This window comes from Neoarius graeffei, chromosome 7 (assembly GCF_027579695.1).
Source record: "Neoarius graeffei isolate fNeoGra1 chromosome 7, fNeoGra1.pri, whole genome shotgun sequence".
In the NCBI taxonomy this organism is placed as follows: domain Eukaryota; kingdom Metazoa; phylum Chordata; class Actinopteri; order Siluriformes; family Ariidae; genus Neoarius; species Neoarius graeffei.
Window position 1 is genome coordinate 49,233,749 of NC_083575.1, and position 12,232 is coordinate 49,245,980.

Below are 12,232 nucleotides of genomic sequence, written 5' to 3' on the forward strand. Positions count from 1 at the left end.
ACACGCAACCACAATCATGGGGAAGACTGCTGGACAGTTATCCAGAAGTTGATTATCGACACCCTCCACAAAGAGGGTAAGCCACAGAAGGTCATTACTGAAAAGGCTGGCTGGAAAAGATGCACAAGCAACAGGGATGACTGCAGCCTTGAGAAGATTGTCAAGAAAAGTCGATTCAAGAAACTGGGAGAGCCTCACAAGGAGTGGACTGAGGCTGGAATCAGTGCATCAAGAGCCACCACGCACAGACGTCTTCAGGAAAGGGGCAACAACTGTCACATTCCTAATATCAATCCACTCCTGAACCACAGACAACATCAGAAGCGCCTTACCTGGGCTAAGGAGAGAAAGAACTGGACTGCTGCTCAGTGGTCCAAAGTCTTCTTTTCAGATGAAAGTAAATTTTGCAATTCATTTGGAAATCAAAGTCCGAGAGTCTGGAAGAAGAGTGGAGAAGCACAGAATCCAAGGTGTTTAAAGTCCAATGTGGAGTTTCCACAGTCTGAAGATCTGGGGTGCAACGTCATCTGCTGGCAGCATAGTGGTGCCGTAGTTAGCACTGTTGCCTCACAGCAAGGAGGTTCCAGGTTTGAACCTCATGACTGATGGGGCCTTTCTGTGTGGAGTTTGCATGTTCTCCCTGTGTCTGCGTGGTTTCCTTCGGGTGCTCTGGTTTTGCCCACAGTTCAAAGACATGCAGGTTAGGCAAAATACCCAGCCACTGGGGTTGCACAAGCCAGTGCATACTTAGTGCTGGTCCCAAGCCCAGATAGATTAGGGAGGGTTGCATCAGGAAGGGCATCCAGTGTAAAACCTATACCAAATCCAACAAAAACCCCATCCATTGCCATGATTAGTAGGACTTAAGGCAATTAATGTGACTAAAGATTAAAATTAAAAGCTGGTGTTGGTCCACTGTTTTTTTTTTCAAGTCCAAAGTCAACACAGCTATCTACCAGGAGATTTTAAAGCACTTCATGCATCCATCTGCTGACAAGCTTTATGGAGACACCAATTTCCTTTTCCAGCAGGATTTAGCACCTACCCACAGTGTCAAAACTACTACCAAATGGTTTGCTGACCCCGATATTACTGTACTTGATTGGCCAGCCAACTCGCCTGACCTGAATCCCATAGAGAATTTATGGGGGATGAGAAACAGCGGACCCAAAAATACAGACGAGCTGAAGGCTGCTATCAAAGCAACCTGGGCTTCAATAACACCTCTGCAGTGCCACAGGCTGATCGCCTCCATGCCACGCTGCACTGATGCAGTAATTCGTGGTAAAAGAGCCCCAATCAAGTATTGAGTGTATAAATGAACATACTTTTCAGAAGTTGGATATTTCTGTATTGTAAATACTTTTTTTGATTGAGCTTAGGAAAGATTCTCACAATTTGAGATACTGGATTTCTGATTTTCATGAGCTATAAGCCATAATCATCAAAATTAAAAACAAGGCTTGAAATATTTCACTTTACATGTAATGAATATCGAATATATGAAAGTTTACCTTTGTGAATTAAATTATGAAAAAAAAATGAACTTCACGATATTCTAATTTTTTTTGGACATGTGCGTTTGTGTGAGTGAAACACTTTGAATGTAGATGAAGGGTATCTGGTGGTTTAACCCATCTTCATGTGATTTAGCCCCATGTTTAAAATGTGAATAAAGTTGATCAAACATGCGCCTATGATTGATCAGTCTAGATCTAAAGAGAACAGAGCTTTTTTTTTAAATATATTTTTTATTAATGAAAGACACAAAGTTACAAGCTTAGATGAAAGACATTTGTTTTTCTCTTACATTTCCAAACTACAACCCCCTGCCCACCCTTCCACCCCCCACCAGAACCTGTGCGTCTTCGTATGTCACCAGTCAAACAGAAGACAGTAAGGCTACATCCACACGACAACGGCAACGAGATTTTTTTTTTTTAAATATCGCGTCCACATGGGCAACGGATCAGTAAAATATCAGGTTCATATGGCAACGCAACGCTTGCTGAAAACGATACAATACACATGCCACACCTCTACGCGCGCTGTAAGACGGTCCCATCGGAGACACCAGAACAATAGAAGTAGACGCATGCGCATAACTGCGCATGCGCACAGTGATTATCCCTGTCACTGTCACACGCACACACTTTCTCACTCCCTATCCTATGGATATAGTCCCTTTAAATCACGTGCTCGTTTTTTGAATGGAGACGCGGAAAGAGGAATGAACGGGGGTAGATGGAAGCCGGTGCGCCAACATTCTGATATCCTCCAGAATTCTTTAATGGTCCGGAATAAATTGAATGCTACACGTTGGATTACTTTGTTCTTCTACGCCCTTTTTGAGGAATGTATTGTTGGACTTAAACCAACATCTGAAGAGGTGAAATCACTCCTTTTTTTTCTCTATTTTTGCTGGCGGGATTGACTCTGCCCTAAGGGCTATTCTCTCTCTCTCACTTTGCACCATTACACAATAAATATTCACAGTGAAAATATTTTGTAAGCGCGTTTCATGAACCAAGTTATAGGATTTGTTGACAACTCGCATAGAGTTCGTTACACTTCTACCCGGCGTGAAGCACATGTGGTTGTGACGTCATCGTAAACAAATCCGTTCTACTCATCCAGATGACTTCGCAACGGCTCCGTTGCCAGATTTTTTCACTCTGGAACCCGTTCTCAAAAGATTTCGTATTGGGGCACCCACAACGCCGGTGCCGTGTGGACGCCAGGCCGAAACGATAAACAATTTTATCAGATTCACCTGAATCCGTTGCCGTGTGGACAGGGCCTAAGTCACTTGTACAATTCTTATACAAAAACAAGACAAAAAAAAAAAAAAAACATATATACATTATCCAGTAATACCAAACCATACCAGTGGTACATCAAACAATATTGCAGACTTCTTTAGGTCTATGTCATCAGACTATCTTGGTGCTTTACATGTCATTACAGAGACACAGGAAGGGTCTTGAGTTTTTCAAAATGTGTTATTACAGGGTTCCAGATACCATAAAAAAGGTCAACAGACCCTCTAAGTGCATACTTAATCTTTTCTAATTTCAGATACATCATAAGATCAGTCAGCCATACTGATACTTTTAGTGGGTATGGGGATTTCCAATTTAAAAGAATTTGCCGTCTGGCAATCAAAGTTGAAAAGGCTAATACATCTTTGTACCCAGAAAGCCTCACAGAGTCACCTGACACAGTTCCAAAAATTGAGGTGTACATATTGGGCTCATATTCTATTTCTATAATTTTAGATATCGTTTTATACACCCCTGACCAAAATTGATCCAAACTTGGGCATGACCAAAACATGTGAGTCAATGTTGCTGGAGCACTATGACATCTACAATGTTCATCCATGCCTGAACATATTTTTGCCAATTTAGCTTTAGAAAAATGCATCCTGTGTAAAACTTTAAATTGGATTAAACTTAGACGAGCACAGGATGTAGTCCCATTGACCCTATGTACGGCTTCCTCCCATACACTAACCGGTATTGCCTCTCCAAATTCATCATCCCACTTTGCTCTAATCTTATCCAGGGTATTATCACCATGGGAAGTGATATTACAAATTCTAGAAATAAGCCCCTTTAAATTAAAAGACACATCCAAAATATCCTCCAAAACAGATGGATCTGGTTCATTTGGAAAATCAGTCGTATTACTACGAATAAATTGACGAATCTGTAGATATCTAAAATGATTTGAACGGGGGAGATTAAATGTTTCACACATCATTGAAACTTGCAAATACACCTTCCTTATAAAAATCTTTAAATCTGACAAGGCCTTGTCTACCCCATTTCAAGAAAGTGGCATCTATTCTAGCTGGAATAAATGAGTGATTATGACAAATTGGGGCTTGAATGGAGAAATTAGGTAGATCCCCATGTTTTCTAAATTGTTGCCAAATACGTAAGGTATTAATAACCGTTGGATTTTAAGTATATGATGAACTAGCCAGAGGGATTTTAGAAGTCACTAAGGCTGAGAGCGAAGTTGAAAGGCAAGAATTATTTTCAGACTCACACCAGCCCACATCTGATGACTGACACCAATAAAGGATTTTCTGGCAGTTTGCTGCCCAATAATAAAATTGTAAGTTTGGCAAGCCCAAGCCTCCACTGGAGCGATGTCTTTGAAGAAATCTCTTTTGAATTCTAGGCACTTTACCAGCCCATATAAAAGATGATATATGCCTATCCATAGATAGAAAAAATGATTTGGGCAAATAAATTGGAAGACACTGAAAAAGATAAAGAAATCTAGGGAGAACATTCATTTTAATACAGTTAATCCTACCAACCAATGACAAATTAACGGCATTCCATCTCTGGAAATCAAACTTTAACTTATCTACTAATGGAGTAAGTTTTTATGGTATAGCTCAGGGAATGTACGACTTAAATGAATACCTAAATACTTAAACCCATCTAGACTGGTACCAAAATCCAGAATTGTGACACCCAAAGGCATTTTTGAGACAAAGTCGGCAAACAAACAAACAGTCTTATTTTGTCAATTTGGGTGTGCCGAATTCAAATCTGCAATATGCCGAGCTCTATCTGACCTCTGTTGACCTCTAGAGGTCATTGAACTTTGGGCCTGTAAACGTCTCAGCTGAACCCAGTTTCTCAGCTTTCTAAGGAATGAAATGTACTAAAATGATTAATGAAGTTAGCAAATGGCCTTGTTTGTTAAATGTTTGGGTGCTGAATTCATTTTTCATTTGTAAAACGACATATGACCTCTGATAACCTCAAGGTCATTAAACTTGGCCTATAGGCCTATGCATTTAACGGCATTTTTAAACTGACTTTACTCCCCCAAAAAGAATATGAACAGACAAAAAACAAATAGAAAGGAACAAATACAACATTAAATGCCAGTCCATGTACATGTGACTTACTTTTCACAATGAGAATGCCTCGGCGATCACCTTACATAACATTGCATTACATTTAGCGGTTATTGTTTATACAAAGCTACTGAAAAAAGGACAGATTCAGCAGCATACAAAATGTGGGGGCATACAGGGTATACAGGTTAATCAGGGTTAGTATATATGAGAGTTTTTTTTTCTTTGTTGTTTGTTTTTTGTTTTGTTTTAAACGGGGTAAAGCCTTTACAAAAAACAAACAACAAAGAAAAAAACTCATATATATACTAACCCTGATTAACCTGTATACCCTGTATGCCCCCACATTTTGTATGCTGCTGAATCTGTCCTTTTTTCAGTAGCTTTGTATAAACAATAACCGCTAAATGTAATGCAATGTTATGTAAGGTGATCGCCGAGGCACTCTCATTGTGAAAAGTAAGTCACATGTACATGGACTGGCATTTAATGTTGTATTTGTTCCTTTCTATTTGTTTTTTGTCTGTTCATATTCTTTTTGGGGGAGTAAAGTCAGTTTAAAAATGCCGTTAAATGCATAGGCCTTATTGAGGTTTTTCACCCACGTGACCAAGTCATGTGAGGCTGCCATTTTGGATGGCACGGCTCGAATCAGTTTGAATGCGAGGAAGGTGACAAACGAAAAACATAAAAGAAAAAGGAGCGAGATGCAGAAAACACCTTCACTATCCAGCGACGTAGGGCATTTACAGGGCGAGCAGAGGGAGAGGTATTTGCAAAAATTGAGGTTAGCAGGCTTAGAGAACGACGTTTACCTGCTTCCACCAGGATTGTTCACTGACGTACGGAAGTACACGAAGCCCTCATCTTTACCTGACTTCGGCCCACATGATCTGTATACCTATGTCGTTAAAAACCCATCGCCATACACAGGTATTGCTCTGAAAGCGTATAAGAGTTTGGATACCTACAAATATTTTGTGTCAGGCTGGGAAACATGCCTACATCAGTGGGTCGTCCCTGGAGCCGGTGGTCGCCATCTTATCACAGCTAAGGTTTGTTCACATTTTCATTTACTTTCGGTCCTCAGGATAAACAAAATGTTATTAAATGTCATTGAAATAACTTCTTAGCCTGTTGAGACATGGCCTGTTATAAATTTGCTGTTACCAGGCAATGACCAAGAACTGTATTATTAGGGTCGGTGTCTGTGTTGTAGCAGTGTACTAGCAGCTAGCTGTTAGCACTAGCTAATGTCAACAACATCATAGCTGGTATGTTACTGTAGCAATGTTTACGTTCAGCCATTTGGATGACTGTTAAAACCTTTCAGTCACAAGTTTTTCCTTTACTGTATTTACTAGTTTACTGTAATTATGATCCGGCAGCTATTTACACCGGATCCAGTGTAAATAGCTGCCGGAGCACGCTCCGGCTTGCTCCCCCTCAAGTTAAGCAGCGCGCTCCGGCTTGCTCCCGGAGTGCTGCGGCCGAGGTTCTGGAGCACGCTCCGGCTTGCTCCCGGGAGCAAGCCGGAGCGCGCTGCTTAATTTGAGGGGGAGCAAGCCGGATCATAATTACAGTAAACTAGTAAATACAGTAAAGGAAAAACTTGAGACTGAAAGGTTTTAACAGTCATCCAAATGACTGAACGTAAACATTGCTACAGTAACATACCAGCTATGATGTTGTTGACATTAGCTAGCTTGACCTTCAAAATGGCGGACACCGGGGCGTCACGTGACCCTGTGACGTCAGGTGAAAAACCTCAATAGGCCAAGTTTAATGACCTTGAGGTTACCAGAGGTCATATGTTGTTTTACAAATGAAAAATGAATTCAGCACCCAAACATTTAACAAACAAGGCCATTTGCTAACTTCATTAATCATTTTAGTACATTTCATTCCTTAGAAAGCTGAGAAACTGGGTTCAGCTGAGACGTTTACAGGCCCAAAGTTCAATGACCTCTAGAGGTCAACAGAGGTCAGATAGAGCTCGGCATATTGCAGATTTGAATTCGGCACACCCAAATTGACAAAATAAGACTGTTTGCCGACTTTGTCTCAAAAATGCCTTTAACTCCTTAAATAAGCACTTTTTTGAATTTTGGTACCAGTCTACGTTAAAACAGTATAATTTCACAAGTTCACTGGGAGCACTGTAGAACGCGTCTCACCCCCACATCGCCAAACCCGGAAGTCCAGAGCTTTTTTTTTTTTTTTAAGGGAAGTTTGAACTCTAACTTTTTGACTGGATTTTTCATTTGACTTACGTACATTACAGGCATTTAGCAGATGCTCTTTTCCAGAGCAGCCTGAGGAGCAGTTGGGGGTTAGGTGCCGTGCTCAAGGGCACTTCAGCCATTCCAGGGGCGTAGCTAGAATTTTTCAAACGGGGTGGGGTGGGGGGTCACACACTGACTGGCAGCCTGAGTACATACCCGCAGGTTTGTAAATGAAAAACCACATTGAATACATTTGAGAAAATAACGCGGTCTTTGCATCATTCTTTCATCTCATGTTGCGAGTTATTGAGATGTCGGACAATGATTAGGCCAAATCAGCTTTATCCGGCAGTGTATGGACAGCAGCTCGACATCTTACCCTAGTCAGCTGATGCAGATCTCTCTATTCTTGTTGTCTTACTGCTCATCGGCCAAAATGTTTCTAAGTAAAAGGCGTCATGGATGACGAATGGCAAAGATGCCAACGATCTTGTTAATGTCGATCACTCTGCCTTAGTGTATTCTTCCACGTTTTCTTGATGTTGCGCTCTACAAACGGCACACTAAAACTTAGCTTCGAAGCCACAAAATGCAACTTTGATGGAAAAAAAAAAATATATATATCAAATTGCTTACCTCTCTTCACGTTGAAAGGAGGAGGAAAGTTTCGCTTGTTTTGACATGGCGAATTATTAACACAAAAGGAAATACTTATAATTCGCAACTAAAAAGACTGCAGCTACACTGGCAGCTTGACCGTGCTTTCTAGTGCGATCGTGTTGCGCAGAACTGGGCTTTCGCACCCAAACCACAGGAAGTCCATAACAAGGTTATAGAAACCCTAATGAAGCTGAGGTGACAATCTAGTTTAAAAAAAAAAAAAAAAGCTAGAAAAATTACAGTGGCCGCTTTTCTAATATTCTTATGAAGCTCTTGAAAAAAAATGTATGGTCCAACGGGGGGGGGGGGGTCCACGGGCACCCCAGGACCCCCCAGCTACGCCCCTGCATTCCTACTGGTCCAGGGAATCGAACCGGCATCCTTTTGGTCCCAAAGTTGCTTCTAGGCAATGGCTTCCCCCATAGTCTACCCCCATGTAAACTAACTTAAAGTAGCTGTGAAGAAACACTGACTTGTGAACTGGATTGCATGTTTAAATCTACGCAGCTCGACAGAGCATTTTCAGAGCACATTCTAAATTTTTAATAATTTCTAAAGATGTGATGGTCATTGTAAGCATAATATTTCGGTTCGCAGGTGGTAATTCAGCACGATGTCGAATTCTCATCTTTAGTACCGATTGACGTAAACGGAGTGTTTTCACCGACGTCACCAAAACACAAAAGTCCTGGATGTTTACATAAACAAATAACGCTTACATTTCACACAGGAAAAAAAAATAAAATCGCAATTTTCGTAATGGCATCGGCCAAAGAAACTTGCAATAAGAAAACAGAAGCTGCTAGAAAGTATGTAGAAGGCTTAGAGCCCAGTGTAAGAGCCCACTATCTGGAGAAACTGCAGTTAATCAACAGCCTGGAGCCATACGAAATGGGAGAGGAACTGAGTGAAGACAATGCATTGCTTCCTGCTGTGACATACCCAGACATCAATTACTACTTAACTTTTTCGCCAAGTCCATACACTGCTGAGGATCTGAAGTGTTTCAAGGGACTAGAAGCCTATAACCAGATGTGCTGTGGCTGGGTAAGGGAACAAAAAGCACAGAAATTTGGTGACAAATCTCTGGTGAAAGCAAAGGTGTGTACTGTGTACATTACATGTACAGTGATATACTGTAGAGCAAGAGTGCACATCCCCTGTGGGCCGACCTCAGCTAACAGCAGATGCCCGATTGTGATTTTAACTTTAGCTTACTCTCAAGAGAACATACAGAAGCACTATCAGGGCTAGACAGTAGAAATATAGTGTCGTTTAATTTTAAGACCTTGATCAAAACTTAAAAAAAAAAACAAAAAAAAAAAAACTCATACCCAACACAAAGCGAACTGAACATACGCTTATGTTGTCCGGATTTTTGTCAGTCAGATCCTGGTTTAGTTTGGCAGAGATGACAACACTCCTGACAATTTTCTGGTTTCCTCTCCGATTTTCGATTATTTTAGGTAACCGGTAGAAGTGCAGATGTTTCTCACGATCGGAGTGATTATGGCAACCCAATAACCATTATTTGGTTAGTTTATCAAAAAATTCATGAAGATTGCTTTGTTGTTGATGTGTCCAATGCCTCCAATATGGCCAACTTCCGGTTTGATGACGTCACGTGGCAACACTCTATAATAACCGGTAATAATTTAGAGCGATTTTGAATTCCTCTTTAGTATGTTTAACCCTTGTATGGTGTTCGGGTCTGTGGGACCCGTTTTCATTTTTTATCAAAGGAACAATGATACGATTAATTATTTTTTCAAACTCAGACTCCTTGGCCTTGGCTCATTTTCTGTGAAGAACATATACTGTATCAGAACACATTTTCGATGACGACACACTGTACACCCCCTCTACACATTTATATTACATACAGGATGTTCGCGTCCACTGGACCTGGGGCTAATAAAAAAGTGTGTACCTTCGCTCTGTCCTCCTCCTGTCTGGGCCTGCTGTTAGTTAGTGTGTGTGTTTTGTGTTTCTGCCCCTGCCATTCAAGCACCGACACCTGTCTGCTCTCACATTCCTACACATTTTACCCTCTGTCTTGCAGGAACCAAGACAGGAAGTTCCCATAAATTGGGGGCAGGACACAATAAATATAGCTTTTCCAATGTGGCTCCTTATCACAACTGATCAAGATGGCCAAAAGATTCTCTGCTCAGATGGACTTGCAAATGATTTTGGAAGAGAGAGAAGCTTTTGATGATGATGATGTAGAGGAAGACGTTTCAGAACGTGAGGATCACATTTCTGAAAATTCAGAGTCTGACAGTGACTTTGAAGAAGAGGATGAGATGGGGCATCAGCCGGTCCCAAAACGAAGACAAGCATGGGGATGGTGTGTTGTATAGACTGACATGGTTATTGCATGTGTTCAGCTTGTGTTGTGCAAACTGAACAGAATGGATTAAATTTCTAATGAAGTCCAAAGAAATAAAAATCAGTTGGGTGGCATGGTGGTTAGCACGGTCACCTCACAGCAAGAAGGTTCCGGGTTCGAACCCAGTGGCCGGCAAGGGCCTTTCTGTGTGGAGTTTGCATGTTCTCCCCGTGTCTGCGTGGGTTTCCTCCGGGTGCTCCGGTTTCCCCCACAATCCAAAGACATGCAGTTAGGTTAACGTGGGGCGGCCTTGGGCTGAGGTGCCCTTGAGCAAGGCACCTGACCCCTGACTGCTCCCCGGGCGCTGTGTGTGGCTGCCCACTGCTCTGGGTGCGTGTGTTCACTACTTCACATGGGTTAAATGCAGAGGATGAATTTCACTGTGCTTGAAGTGTGCGACAAATAAAGGTTACTTCTTCTTATGAAAAACCTTGCTTCATTTGTAAATTTGAAGATAAACATCTTTGTTTCCACTCATATCTTGACTGTAATTGATTTTCTTTTTGTAAACTTACATTTTATTAAGGGCGGCACAGTGGTGTAGTGGTTAGCGCTGTCGCCTCACGGCAAGAAGGTCCGGGTTCAAGCCCCGTGGCCGGCGAGGGCCTTTCTGTGCGGAGTTTGCATGTTCTCCCCGTGTCCGCGTGGGTTTCCTCCGGGTGCTCCGGTTTCCCCCACAGTCCAAAGACATGCAGGTTAGGTTAACTGGTGACTCTAAATTGACCGTAGGTGTGAATGTGTGTGTGAATGGTTGTCTGTGTCTATGTGTCAGCCCTGTGATGACCTGGCGACTTGTCCAGGGTGTACCCCGCCTTTCGCCCGTAGTCAGCTGGGATAGGCTCCAGCTTGCCTGCGACCCTGTAGAACAGGATAAAGCGGCTACAGATAATGAGATGAGATGACATGTAATTTAACAAAGGTAAAGAGCAAATATTAACCATATATGCCGTTTATGTTGCTTGTAATTGGGGTGAAGTAAACATCTGTTAAGTATTTAATGTAAAATTGTTTGCGTTGAATTTAAAGCACCAAAATGCAGCGGGTCCACCAGAACCACCAACACTGGCTGAGGAACAAAAATACGAACCACCACACCGGGGTTAATCGTGTCACATATCAGATGTTAAACAAACAAGCAATAATCCTTCCTCCACAGTGCGATGAAAAGCCGAACTGAGGCGCTTCACGCCAGGATTTTGTTGCTGACGGTATTAATTAATTTATTAATTAACTTCGGCATGAAATCGACAGACATGTAAACAACAGAATCGAAACCATTCGTATTTCTTAGCAAAATCACAAAAAACTCAGTTTCACTTCTGCTACTCGTTATATTTTGGCTTTTGTTGATCTTTTGAAGATCATCTGAATTTGAATAAAAGCTATTCGAAACAGAATTAAAAACTGCATGCAATGCCTTCTTAAATCACGTCCGGTGTTTTCGCCTCACGCACAAGATCGGATTAATTTAGAGTCTGTTTATTAGCAACTAGCTGAAGCCATAGTACAAACAATTCACTTTAATGATGGGGGCTAAAACACCATAAACCAGCTGAAGGACTAGAGCTGAAACCCCCAGCATGCGATACAGAGCCATAATAAATTCTGACCAAAAATCTGCATTGTTTACATTAAATCACCAATTAAACATTTCTCTCTACTAATACTAAGGTTTCTTTTACTGGACCGAGATTTTACTGACATCAACTGTTTTATTAAATACCACAGAAAAAATAAATAGATACTTACAAATCATTTCCAGATAATATATTCCCAAACTCACCAGCGGTTCCAACGAGTAGGATATAATTTTAGGCACCGGCATTGGTGTTACGTTGGTATTACTTCCTGTTCACGCCGGTGAACCCAAACTTCAAAATAAGAGTCGTTTGTTCTCAAGCTTTGTCTTTTCAAATTTGCATTCCTCAACGTTGCTAAATGATGATCCGTTTTCCAATTGTATAATAAATTTTTTAGTCGGAGGATTTATTTGTTTATTTAAAATCATTCTAACTATCCTGACACTGGCCCAAGTGACCGAATAAAGTCCATTTCCGCTTCAGAATCCCT

The 12,232-nt window shown here is 41.4% G+C and overlaps 1 protein-coding gene across 6 annotated transcripts in view; it reads right to left on the minus strand.

Annotated features, from left to right (window-relative positions):
* The window catches only part of dhx57 (DEAH (Asp-Glu-Ala-Asp/His) box polypeptide 57), a 43,813-nt gene extending 31,812 nt beyond the window's left edge, over positions 1–12,001 (minus strand). The window contains exons 1-2 of one of the 6 annotated variants that reach the window (XM_060925875.1): positions 11,912–11,987; positions 8,713–8,813 (exon numbers count right to left, since the gene is read on the minus strand). The gene's annotated coding sequence lies outside the window, so the exon portion shown is untranslated. The other 5 variants (XM_060925872.1, XM_060925870.1, XM_060925874.1 and 2 more) reach the window with 5 other exon arrangements.
* Positions 12,002–12,232: the final 231 nt, after the last annotated feature.